Raw genomic sequence first — 13,882 nt, 5'->3', positions numbered from 1 at the left:
AGTTGGTTCCCATATTATAATAAATAGTGATGTCAATTAATAGGTGAAAAATGGATAATTTATTATATTTGTATATTTCTATTTGTAACTCCATTTGTATGTCCACCAATTACTCCATCTATCACTACATACCAATTTTTGGTTCTATGTACTCATCAATATATAGTGGAACATAGAGTGTAGAGTGTTTAGGTTGTGACAATCTCTCTTCTTGCACTTTCCTTTCTTATGTGAGTATTTTCATTGTTGTCATTTTCATTCACGCGTTAGTTGGTATTAGAGCCTTTGATGAAGGGCTTGGGAGTTCTATGATTCTGGTATGGTGTTCTCCCACTCAAAATTCTCCTTTAAACTCATATCGAGATTCTCGAGGATTGTTTCCAATCTCCATCTAGAGCTTCCATGGCTGAGCACAGACATATTGTGTGATTTAGAGTACATCAATGCCTTCCTAAAGCATTTTACAAGGTGCTTGATGTCACTCTAGTCTGTTACTCAAGATTTTTTATCTACAATCAAACATATTCATGTAGTGGTTGTATCTTTGTTGTGTTCGACAACATGAATTTTTTGGCTTGTGGTCTTACAAATTTTCTAAAGATCACCATACCATGAATTTTACTGCACACTTGCATATTTTCCAATTTCTACCAATGCCATGGATTTCTACATTTGTACCATAGATCTGTCTTGCTGATATAATATGCAAAATATGCTTAAAATCAACTAAGCCAGCAAGAAATACACCAAATACTTGTTGAAAATTGGCAGCTCAGGGATGAATTTCCTTAAATAAAAACTCATTTTTGATATTTGTGGAGTGACTTTCTAAAAATAGAAAGTCATGTCTAACATCTCAAGCATGACTTTCCAAAAAATAGTAAATCACCTTGCATCAACTGATAATCAAGTATTGTTGATGGAAAATCACTTAACTTATCATTAATCAATCCTAATGGTTCAATCTTGGCTCAATCAACAATATTATTATTATTATCCTTTATGACATTATGATATTATTATTAAAAAGAATTACACGTCACCTTACCGTCATCATCTCAATCTCACCACACCTCTTTCCTTGATGTCTCACATAGCACTACGTAACTCTTTCTCTCTCTCTTAATGATATGTTACTCTCTTACACACTCATTAAAGACATGCCTATTCCTCTTACACTCATTAAAAGCAGGTCATAAAAGATTCCTCTTATGCTCTCTTTAATGCATATGTTACACTCTCCTTAACTAAGCATGCGTTCCTCTATTAATAGTATAAGTTATTAAGGCATGTAAAATTTTAACCTATTGCAGCAACTAGAAATTAATTTTCTACTGAATATTATTATGTGTAGTTTATTTGCTATTACGACAAACAACAAATAAAATAACTACTGCAATTTTCACCAAAAATAAAATGCACCACAGAAATAAATATGGAATTGAAAATATAGAGCGCACACAATAAAATTGACACCGTTATTTTTTGGACAAATGTCCTTGGAAAAACCCAATGTGGGAAAACTGGTGCAGCAGATGAGGGTTTTATTATTATTATTCAGTAGCAAAATCTGAGTACAATAAACTGGATGCCAAATTGGCAATCCTCTCCTGAGAAATCATAGGCAAAACATCTGAGAGAGTTTTCTCTTTCTCCACAAGCAATCCTAGCCTGATCTGGCCCCACAATTAGCTCCCAATTTTCCTCTGCGTAGGCTGAAACTCATACTTTTTGGAATAACTGCTATTTGCCTTTGCTGACTATCTCTGCTACTGAGAATGATTAACTGGCCCTCTTGAAGAATTTTCTTGGCACTCAGCTACTGAATCGATCTCTCCTCTGAATTGATCTCTCCTCTGGCTAAATCTAATTGCCTCCTTGAGGCTTTGTGCAAGTCCCTGCGTAGCCTCCTATGGAATAACTTGGCCTCTTTATGCTGCCTCCTTCGACACTGGAAAATCCTCCGGAACACTCTATTGTTGTTCCCCAATCTCTGCTACTCAATCTCTGGCTCAAATTCTTCCTGACACTGAATCTCCGCTCTCTAGGAAATTTGATCTTCCTAGATCTCCCTCTCACTGGATATGTCTCTAGTGTATCTATCTCCAACCCCATCGACCTGCTCTTATAATCTCTCGATGGTGAACCAACGACTATTATTAGATCTCCATCAACGACTAAGATCATCTCAAACTCAATCCATGTGAGTTTTTAGAGCATTCTCACCTTTCCTTAATTAATTGCTATTAATTAACCAATTTTCCTAAGTTAGACTTAGGAAAAATTTAAATGATGGTTAATTAATTTAATTAAGGTGTTTTGCAAGCTTATCTCATGAAACCTTTTTTGGGTTTTGAAGATCTCGTGTTCTTATCCTTTTTGACACAAGTCGAGACTAGAGCACTTGTCCGATGCTATAAAAACTAACACTCCCTCTTAGCGAGGAAGTTGTTCTCTCCCATAACATCTTCCCTCACACTGTTGATGTCTGACATCTGTGACATCCTACCACTGTCCACCAAGCCACTGCGCATACTCTGATTCAAATGCTAACCCTGTAGCTAAACAATACTACATCTGCGCTGCTGCTGATATTGCACTTGCCACTATACTACCCTGTACTGCTGCCAACATTGCTCTTCCACTGATCTCAGGCTGCTGTTGCTTTTGCAACTACTGCAGCTGAGAACAAAACCTTGAATCAATTGTCCCTATATTGGCTCTGCAATTGTCTCATGAGTCTTTGGTTGCAACTAGCCTCTGCACTATTTACTGAGTATTTGTCTGCACCTTGACTGGTTATGTGCCCCTCAATAATTGATTGCAACTAGTCTTGCAACTATCCCTCAAGATCTAACTGCACCATGCTGACACTGATCCGCTTGCTACTGAAAATGGTTCTCCACTATACCCATATGTTCTCTGAAATAGACAAACTTAGCTCTCCCTAGAGCTTTAGTGAGTATATTTGCAACTTTCTCTTTTGTGGGAACATGCGGTAGCTAAATTGCTGCATGCTGCACACAATCTATTATGAAGTGATATCAGATATCTATGTGTTTCGACCTATCATGAAACATTGGATTTTCAGAGAGCCTAATGCAACTTTGATTATCGCAGTAGATACTGGTCACCTCCAACCTCTAACTGAACAGGCTCACCAGTATCTTTTGTAGCCATATAGCTTTGCACGTGGCTGTGCTAGCTGCCATATACTCTGCTTCTGCAAAGCTCAGTGCTACTGGCTTATGCTTCCTATTGCACCGTGAAACAACACCTGATCTAACGCTGAAGCAACACCTTGATGTGCTTTTCCTGTGCACTGAACTGCCTGCCCAATCTGCATTTGTGATTCCACATAGTCTGACACCATCACCTCGAGTATACCTCAATCCATATCTGACTGTGCCATGCAAATACCTCAGAATGTGCCTCGTTGTTGTCCAATGCACTCTCTTAGGTCCCACCATACACTGACTGAGAGTGTTGACCACAAAGCAAATATCTGGCCTAGTATTGACCAGATACATGAGGGAACTGATAAACTGTCTATACAGGGTTGGGTCAACGTCCTCGTCTTTTGATGCATCGATCTTCCTCTAGTTTGTAATCTTAGGCGTGGACATTGGTCTACAATCCTGCATCTTGAATCTCTTCAGAATCTTCATAGCATATCTCCCTTGCCCAAGGAAGATCTCCCCATCCTTGTGCCACACTTCCAAGCTTAGGAAGTAATGCATCAGTTTGAAATCCTTCATGTCAAATTCTGTTGCCAGGTTCCTCTTGCAGTCCTCTATGAGCCCTGATGACCCTGTCAAGAAGAGTTCATCCACATACAACACTAGGATAAGTGGCTCATCCTCCCTTGCCCAAGGAAGATCTCCCCATCCTTCTGCCACACTTCCAAGCTTAGGAAGTAATGCATCAGTTTGAAATCCTTCATGTCAAATTCAGTTGCCAGGTTCCTCTTGAAGTCCTCTATGAGCCCTGATGACCATGTCAAGAAGAGTTCATCCACATACAACACTAGGATAAGTGGCTCATCCGCTACCATCAAATAGTAAAGGTTGGATCTGCGTCACTCTTGACGAATCCCATTTGCTACAAGTAGTTGTCAATCCGACCATACAATGCCCTGGGAGCCTGCTTGAGCCCGTGTAGATCTTTCTTCAGTCTGCACACATGTGTGCCCCTCTCATGTGTATCGGAGCCCTCTGGCTGTTCTATATATACCTCCTCCTCCATCGCCCTGTTCAAGAAGGCTGTCTTTGTGAAAATTTCACCACTGAAATCCTGTTGCAGCAATAGGAAATTATTCTCCTAATTGTTAATTAATTTAACAACTTATTTGCTATGGAAAATACTGAATCGCACTGCAACCTTCACGAATAAAACTGCGGAAAAATAATGGCGCTGGAAACTAAGAAATATGCTAGCACACACACATCAAAATTAACACAGTGATTTTTGGACTAAAGTCCCCAAAAAAACCCAACTTAGTAAAATCGGTCCAGCAGCTGAGGGTTTTATATTATTAAGCAATATCGAAATTCTGAGTACAATCTATGGATGTCCAACTGGCAATCCAAACAACAAGAAAATCTGGCCAAAATTATCTAAGGGAATTTCCCTTCCTCCACAGGCAACGACGACACAACTTCACTTCAGAAACTCGTCCTCCTTGACCCCTCACACTGGCTTCTACGTAGTTCTTGCACGAACCCTTAGACGTCTAGCCCATAACTGCTTCTTATCAAGTCGTTTTGCCTGTCTCTGTTGAGGAAAATGATTCTCCAACCTTCTGGAAGACTTTCCAGGCCTTTGGAAGCTGAATCAATTCCCCCCCAGCTAAATCGAATTGCTCTTTAAAGCTGACTGTGCAGTCCTCTACGCTGCCTCACTAGCAATAACTCAACCTCTTGCTGCTGCCTCTTCGGATCTAGCAAACGTCCTTTGGATCACTGTCCTTGCTCCTCTCTGTCTCTGCTTCCCTTTGAAGCTCGAACTCTTTTGGTTACTGCCTTTAGAAAACCGAACTCTCCAAGGAAATCAATCTCTACAAGTCTGTTACCCATCTACCCATCGACTTCTTCTTATAATCCTCTGTTGGACCTCCAACGACTAAGATTAAAACTTAATCAAGGGCCCAAATTAATTTTCGGTCGATCTCTGTGAGTTTCTAGATGATTCTCATCTTATCTCAATTAATTATGATTAATCAACCCCTTTTCCCAAGTTTAGACTTAGGAAATAATTAAAAATAGGCTAATAATCTAATTGAGACACTTCTAGGTAGAATTTCCAAAAACGATTTCTGGGTTATGGAGAAGTCCCGTGTTTTAGCCTCTCCACAAAATTTCGAGATTAGAACACCTCCGATGCTACATAAACTAGCAACCTTAATGCCCATCTGTTGATTTGGGGTAGCATCGGATGTTGTGCTCTAGCCACGAAAATTGGTGGAGAGGGTAAAGCACATGAGATCTCCAATAGCTAGAAATGGTTTGGGCAGATTTTAAACAGTTTGGGAGATATTAAAATAATTAATATCTTTAATGGAGTCCCTTAGTCTAAACTTAGGGAAAATAAAATATTAATGTGAATTAATATAAAACTGTGTTAGAAGGGTCCAAAAGTCATGGATCAAGCCAGAGTTAATCTTAGCCGTTGATTAGGGACTTAATCTCGGCTGTTGATTTGTCAACGAGAAAAGTATAAGAGGAGGCTTGAGGGTCACTTGGAGAATACACCGAGTTGATCAAGATTTTGATTTTCTTGCGCAGGGTTTGTTGAGGAAGTCAAAAGAGTGATCAGAGTTGTAGTTGAGGGGCAGTGAATACAGAAGCAGAGAGGGTACTGGGAGAATCAGCGCAGAAGCCGGGAGAGAGGGACGCAGAGCCAGCCAGAGCTCACACAGAGGTAGCCAGGAGCTGCACAGTGCCTCAGAGAGCCATTGTGGGTGATGCAGAGGCTCTAAGCGCTGATGCAGTGCCTCCAGAGGCTGATGCAGGGCAAGCTAGGGTGACACTGGGTAGATGTTGGGCCAGAAAGGGCAGACACAGTTCTTAGAGGCTGACGTTCGGGTTTTCGTGGGGCAGATTGGAGCTGGGAGCTGTCAGAATGTTTATCCGGGGTTTTAGCTGGAATATCTGCTTTCGAGTAGAGAGGTACTACTACCGAGATTATTCTCTATTGGGTGAGCAGGTTTTGGCACCCAGATTGTATTCAGAAATTGCATAATAATAAAACCCTCAGATAGCTGCACCGATTTTCCCACATTGGGTTTTTTCGGGGACATTGGTCCAAAAACGACGATGTCACTTGTGTGCTTGTTTTGTTTCCTTCAGTTGATGATCTGTATTGTGTTGAGCATGTACTTGTATTTATTTTCAACATTTACATGGTAAATAACTTGTTAATTAATCAGAACAAGTAGGCAGAAATAAATCAGAAAAATACATGAAGGGTTTCTAATAGGTAGACTTAGAAATTCCAACATGGTATCGGAGCGTGGTTGCAGATCACAGGAGAACTAAGGACATTAGCTGAGCAGAGTAGTAGCAACAGAAAACAGTTGTCCCGAGTGATAGAAGCTGTTCCCAGTGGAGAAGAAGCAAGGAAGGGGTGACGCATTTCCTGCGTCATCAAGTTTGAGCCGGGAAGAGGATCAGCGTGGTGGCAGAGGGGAGTAGACTTGACCTACGTAGTGCCCGGTCATCTTTCTCAGTGAGGAAGGATTGACGCCCGTGGCTAGGAGGTGTGGATTTTGCTTGTTCTGGGATTGCGCAGAGCCTAGAAGCTCTAACTTTCAGTTTGCTGGGGCTTAGGAGGCTGTGGGTAAGTTGCAGAGTGAAGCTGGTGGGGTATTGTAGTCAGAACAATACCTAAGAGGGCAAGACCAAGGAGGAAGGAGTTGCTACCGAGGATTTGCAGCCAAGAAATCCGGATCAGTGGTGCAGTTGCACTAAGGATCGGAGTGGGGGCATCTCGACATTGGCAGAGGGGTTTCCAGGATGGAAAGCGAGGCTCAGAGGGAGTCACACCGAGAACTTCTAGAAGGGAAGTAGAGGAGCAGCGAGATGGCAGTGAACGGGGAAAGATACCAGGACAGACTGGACGGAGCCTCAAACTTTGTAGTCTGGAAGGCCAAAATCCTATCCGTTCTAGACAGGAACCGTCTCAAGCAATTCGCCTTGAGGACAGTAGCGGTCCCAGTTGACTTTGTTGATAACGATAAGTACGAGGATGCAATGGCGAGGGCGAAGAGCATCATCCTTGACGGGGTCAAGGACCATGTAGTACCACACATTGCCGAGAAGAATACGACAAATGAGATGTGGGAGGCCCTCAAGAAGTTGTATCAGCATACTTCCATGCAGAGGACGATGCTACTAGAAAATTAGCCGCATTCATACCCGATGCAGAAGGGAGAACAGATCGACCCCTTCCTCGGTCGATTGAAGGAGATCCGGGATCAGTTGACTTCCATAGGAGCCACGTCAGATCAAGAATTGATGGTGAGAACAGCCCTGAACGCAGTCTCAGAAGACCGGGAGGTGTTTTTCCAGAGCATACAGGGCAGGGCGACCCTTCTAGATTGGGAGGAAATGTGGGCGGCTCTTTGCCAAGAAGAGATCAAAAGGCTAAGCAAGGCGGGAAGCAGCGGCAAGGGGATCAGAATCAAGGAGGAAGAGGAGGATGCTGCCCTAACATCTGAGGGGAAGCAGGAGAAACAGAAAAAGGACCTCTCCAAGGTCAATTGCTTCAATTGTGGGGAACTGGGTCACTATGCGAGCCATTGTCCAAGGAAGAGGAGCAAGGGAGAGGCATCTGAGACTAAGGCTGCGCTAGCAAGGGTGGAGAAGGAGTTGGAGATAGATGATGACTGTGCCATGAGTGTTCACACGCCACTTGAGCAGAAGCGGGGAGACATCGAGCTACAGTCAGACGGACTATAGGCGATGAGGGGCAGGATCCTCAAGGTACCCAACCTCTTGGATTGTACCTTGCTACGGGAGCCCTGAAGAGGAGTTGCAGGACTGGCGGATGTCGTTAGAGACAGATGGAGCGACAGAGGGAGCTATAGTGCAGGAGTCCCAGGATAGTGTAAGGCAGCAGTGCGAGATGCACAGAGTTGTTGCAACAACGCATAGGTTAGAGAGGGAGCACTTGTCAGTGACAGAGGGAGCACTTGTCAGTGACAGAGGGAGCTTCAACATTGGGAGTGTTTCTAGCCTGACGGAGATGTCAGAGTTGGGAGATCAGTTACTTACTTCTTAGTAACTGAGTTGCAGTGCAGCAGTTAGCAGTGGTAGTGCTATAGGCAGCACGATGCAGCATGATGAGAGGGGTTGCAGTGCAGATGCAGCAGTGGCAGGGAGAGAGGGATGCAGAGCCAGCCAGGGCTCACGCAGAGGCAGCCAGTGCCTCAGAGAGCCAGCGTGGGTGACGCAGAGGCTTTAAGGGCTGATGCAGTGCCTCCAGAGGCTGATGCAGGGCGAGTTAGGGTGACGCTAGTCCAGAAAGGGTTGACGCAGTCCCTAGAGGTTGATGCTGGGGTTTTTGTGGGGCAAATTGGAGCTGGGAGCTATCAGAGTGTTTATTCGGGGTTTCGGCCAGAATATCTGCTTCTGAGTAGAGAGATACTACTGCTGAGATTATTCTCTATTGAGTGAGCCAGTTTTGGTACCCAGATTGTATTAAGAAACTGCATAATAATAAAACCCTCAGATAGTTGCATCAGTTTTCCCGCATTGGGTTTTTCCGGGGACATTGTTCCAAAAACAATGGTGTCACTTGTGTGCTTGTTTTGTTTCCTACAATTGTCACGGTGTCAGTATTTACATGGTAAATAACTTGTTAATTAATCAGAACAAGTAGGCAAAAATAAATCAGAAAAGTACATGAAGGGTTTCTAACAGGTAGACTTAGAAATTCCAACACCATCTGGTGAATCTACCATTCCGTCTGTGCTGCTAGAGATATAACTGACCGGATAGAAGTATATCTGGCAACTAGGGCGAAGGTCTCCTCATAGTCTATCCCTTCCTTTTGCGCATAGTCCTTTGCCACAAACCTAGTCTTGTACTTCTCCATGTCGCCATCAACAATGTATGTGGTCTTCTAGATCCATCGAGATCCCACAACTGACTTTTCCTCAGGTCTCGGCACCACTTCCCAAACATTGTTTGTCATGATGGAGCTATACTCTTCCACCATGGCATCTATCCATACCTGACGTTGGGTGGCCTCCTGATAGCTGGAAGTTTCTACAACCTGTGCCACTAATGCTTAGTACCTGTTTGGATGTCTGCGTTCTCTCTTGTTCATCCTAGGACCTCTTATGAACTCCTCAACATCCCTTACTATCTGACGAACTTCTATATTGGTTCGACCACTGGTGGTGGGAGGATCAACCATCTCCTCATCATACCTCTGCTGCTCTATCTACTGCAACCTCACTGGATCTCCTACACTTGAGGATGTGCTAGTACTGGTAATAATATTAGATCCATGTGACTGTCCTTATGTCTGTCCCTGCTTCTGGACTAATGGAGCTTCTGCTGGCCCATTCTGATCCCCTGTTGGCATCTCGCGAGATTTCTTGAAGGCTCTGTCCTCCATGAACTTTACATGCCTTCTCACGATAATCTTCCTGTTGCTAGGAATATAGATCCTATATGCCTTGGAGGTCTTGCTATACCCAACGAAGAACCCCTTCTCTGTAGTATGATCCAACTTAGTACGATTTTTATCTAGTATATGGAAATAAGCTATGCTGCCGAAGATCCTGAAGTCACTGACTCCTGGCTTCTTCCTTGGGAAGACTTCTTCTGGCGTTATTTAGCCCAATGCCCTGTGAGGAACCCTGTTCTGCATATACATAGCCTTGTTACATCCCTGTGCTCGTAAGAGCTTGGGCAAATCCTTGTCATATAACATCGCCTTTGCAGCCCCAACTATAAACCTACTCTTTCGCTCCGCTACCCCATTCTGCTATGGATTGTATGGAGCTGTCCACTCTCTCTTGATGCCTTCCTTCGCACAAAAATCTGTGAAGTCACTATCTGTGTACTCACCTCCGTTATCCAAGCGAAAAACCTTGATCTTCTTCTTTGTTGCATTCTCTACTAGAGCCTTAATCTCCTTGAAGTGACTGAAGTCCTCATCCTTGGTCTTCAAGAAATAGATCTAGTTTTTCCTGGAATGGTCATCGATGAAAGTGACGAAGTACTTGCACCCTTCGAAAGATCTAGTGGACATAGGGCCACAAATATTGAGTGTATAAGCTGTAACACAACATCTGATTTGCTGCCACTTCTTGGGAATGTTGCCTTAGTTTACTTCCCAAGTACTCACCCTTTGCACACATCATCATGTTCTGTGCCTAGTTCTTGAACACTAGTTATTGTCTCCCTAAGCATTCTAAGTGCTCCATGATGTAAATGTCCCATCCTCCTATGCCATAACTCGTTCATATTTCTCCCACTGTTATTGCGATTGCTAACTAGTGCCATTGGAGAGTCGAGTTGCAACCTTATTATCTGTTGCTTCGTACTCCAATCTGTTTTACCTTCTTCTAGTTTTGATGTTTGATGAACACCTTCTTCCCTACAAAGTGGACATCATATCCCTTTTCCTATAGCTGGGATACTGAAATTAGGTTCATACCTAGTCCCGACACATGCAATACATCAGTGACACTAGTGCTTGCTCCTGACTCCCTATGAATGTCAATGGTACCTCTTTCGACTGGAGTACATTTAGTCATGTTTCCCATTGTTATCTAGAAGTCCATCTCCTTCTCATTGTAGTTGGAGAAGTATTCTCTAACTCCTGTCATGTGAGTTGACACTCCATTGTCTATATAGCAGACTCCCTATGAAGCTGAGCTAGATAGGCAAGCTATCTAAGCAAACTCGTCCTCCAATTTGGAAGACAAATCTGTAGCCTCTTGAATATCAAATCTGTCTGTGGCCATATTGGAGAAATCTGAAAAAGTTACTGAAGATATCCCGAGTATAAGTTTGTGTGCTTTTTCTCATCTGCCTAGCATTGATTTGCTATTGCAAAAATCACTGTGCCAAAATTTGCTTAGTGAAATCACAGATATGTTCACCAGAACTACTTCCTGGCAACATCACTGCTTGCAAATCATTGCAACTGAGGCTCTTCAAATTTTCTGCTACCTGCAAATTGAAAATCGAACCCTGCCTCTGCTAATTCGCACTTCCTGTCGGTGGTTTGCGCAGATCCATAAATTTTGCCCAAAGTCTTCCTCTGAAGTTGCAAAATTTCTCCTTCGCTATTGTGCTTTTGATTTGTCTTCAAAATCGCTTTGATACCATGTGAAATTTTCACCTATTGCAACAACTGGAAATTATTCTTCTAACTAAATATTATTGTGCAATTTATTTGCTATTACGACAAACAACAAATAAAACCACTACTGCAATTTTCACCAAAAATAAAATGAATTGCAGAAATAAATTTGGAACTGAGAAAATAGAACACACAAAAAAATTGAAACCGTTATTTTTTGGACAAATGTCCTCGGTAAAACCCAATGTGGGAAAATTGGTGCAGGAGATGAGGGTTTTATTATTATTATTCAACAGCAAAATATGAGTACAATAAACTGGATGCCAAACTGGCAATCCTGTCCTGAGAAATCACTGGCAAAATATTTGAGATAATTTTGTCTCTCCCACAAGCAATGTGATCTGGCTCCTCAATCAGCTCCCAATCTGCCTCTATGTCAGCTTCTGCACAAACAATGCGCAGGTTGAAACTCGCACTGCCTAGAATAACTGATATCTTCCTCTGCTGGCTGTCTCTGCTACTGAGAATCATTTGCTGGCCCTCTGGAAGAATTTTCCTAGCACTCAACTATTGAATCGATCTCTCCTCTGACTGAATCGAATTTCCTCCTTGAGGCTTTGCGCAAGCCCCTGCACAACCTCCTATGGAATAACTCGATCTCTCTCTGTTACCTCCTTCGGCACTCGAAAATCCTCTAGAATCACTCTGCTGCTGCTCAATCTATGCTACTCGATAGCTCGAATTCTTCCTGACAATGAATCTCTGCTCTTTGGGAAATTCAATCTGGTTAGATCTCCCTCTCACTCGATGTGTCCCTGGTGTATCTATCTCCAACCCCATCGACCTCCTCTTATAATCTCTCTTTGGTGAACCAACGACCATGGTTAGATGTCCGTCAATGGCTAAGATTATCTCAAACTGAATCCGTGTGAGTTCTAGAGCATTCTCACATTTCCTCAATTAATTACTATTAATTAACCAGTTTTCCTAAGGTAGAATTAGGAAAAATTTAAATGATGATTAATTAATTTAATGAAGGCGTTTCACAAGCTTATTTCGCAAAATCAAGGTAGTTATATTAGGGTTCGATTCTCCTTTCTTGATAATTACTTGTGAGTGTGTTGGATTCTTTTACTTCTTTATTATCTTATCTTTCATCAAGCAATTACCATATTATGTGTGTATGAAGATTAGAAAACAAGAGACACAAGATGTAGGCACTATGCTAGGGCAAAAACCCCCTCTCGAGGGGAAAACCAAGTCAAGATAATTCTTCCTTTCAATAGTATTCTTTGAGACTCTTCACCCTAGACCAAGACCAGGCCTTCTTTCCACACCAAGTCAGCCTTCTAGATCTTCGACGACGGTTCGGCCCCTTTTGACAACAACAAAACTTAGGAGACTTCGATCTCCCAATCTAGAGCACGAAACAGAGAGAGAGAGAGGCACCAAAAGTTCGATTTTCTTCCTCTCCTTAGACTTCCCCAAACTCGCACTTCCTTCGGCTTCTTGGCAATAGACTTCGCACTTCAACAACTACTCTTGAGATATCAAACTAGCTTGAGAGATGATGCTCCAAATCACTGCGACTAGCTTGTATTTATAGGTTTCTTTTTGGGTTGAATTAGGGTCCTTAGGCCGACTTGATGTGGAGGATACATAAATCATATTTGACTCAATACTAAACCTTTTTACATGCTTTAAAAGCCCAAGAAGGGTCTCTTTGAATGTACAATGACTCTATAAACTCAATATTAATCCTAAGAGTTCACAATGGGGACTTTGACTAATATAATGATGACCCAAGCATAAAACCCATACTTTAATAAGTCATTACAATAATTTAAATTCTTTTCTTTATTCTTTTGACAAGTACATTACATGATGACTCAAGTACATTAATGAAGACCGAACATAGTTACATTTTCCAACACTCCCTCTTAACTAGGGAGGTATTCATAATGTACAAATACAATGGAAGATCTCAAACTATATGAACCATGAAGAACTTTAGGCACCGCAATGCCATGGACTAGATTCCTGACCAGGGAAATCTATCCATTGGTCTCTCAACAATTTAGGCACCACAATGCCACGGACTAGATTCCTGACCAGGGAAATCTATCCATTGGTCTCTCAACAATTTAGGCACCACAATGCCACGGACTAGATTCCTGACCAGGGAAATCTATCCAAGTGGGCATAAGGTGGACTCAAGCTTTCAACCCCTCTAGGTACCATTAGGCTTGCCAACCACGAACCCAAAAATCCAAGCGTGTATCCAAAAACGGAGCTCAATAACCAACACCACCTTTCCAACTTTGGGACCCAGACATCAACACAAAGCGCTGGCCAGATGTCTTCCCAGACATTGCTTAACTCGCAAAGCCTCAACAAATCTCTTCCACACTCTTGTCATCAATACAATCAGTGATATCTACCAAACCAAGCAGGTTCCTTAGATATTCAAACTTCTTATTAGGAAGAAACTTTGTCAGTATGTCTACTACCTGTTCCTCTGTTGAGAGTCCAAGACATACTCCAACTTCATGATCCCATC

The 13,882-nt window shown here is 42.5% G+C and overlaps 1 protein-coding gene across 3 annotated transcripts in view; it reads left to right on the top strand.

Moving 5' to 3' along the window:
• LOC149231281 (haloacid dehalogenase-like hydrolase family protein) overlaps positions 1 to 13,882 on the top strand; it is a 574,449-nt gene that overhangs the window by 43,894 nt on the left and 516,673 nt on the right. The window lies entirely within an intron of this gene.

The sequence above is a fragment of the Pinus tabuliformis genome, chromosome J (assembly GCF_031772625.1).
Source record: "Pinus tabuliformis cultivar Carrire ecotype Pingquan chromosome J, CPIR1, whole genome shotgun sequence".
NCBI classification, from domain to species: Eukaryota; Viridiplantae; Streptophyta; class Pinopsida; order Pinales; family Pinaceae; genus Pinus; species Pinus tabuliformis.
The sequence above is the reverse complement of the archived record's forward strand: the minus strand, read 5'-3'. Positions and strand labels throughout refer to the sequence as shown.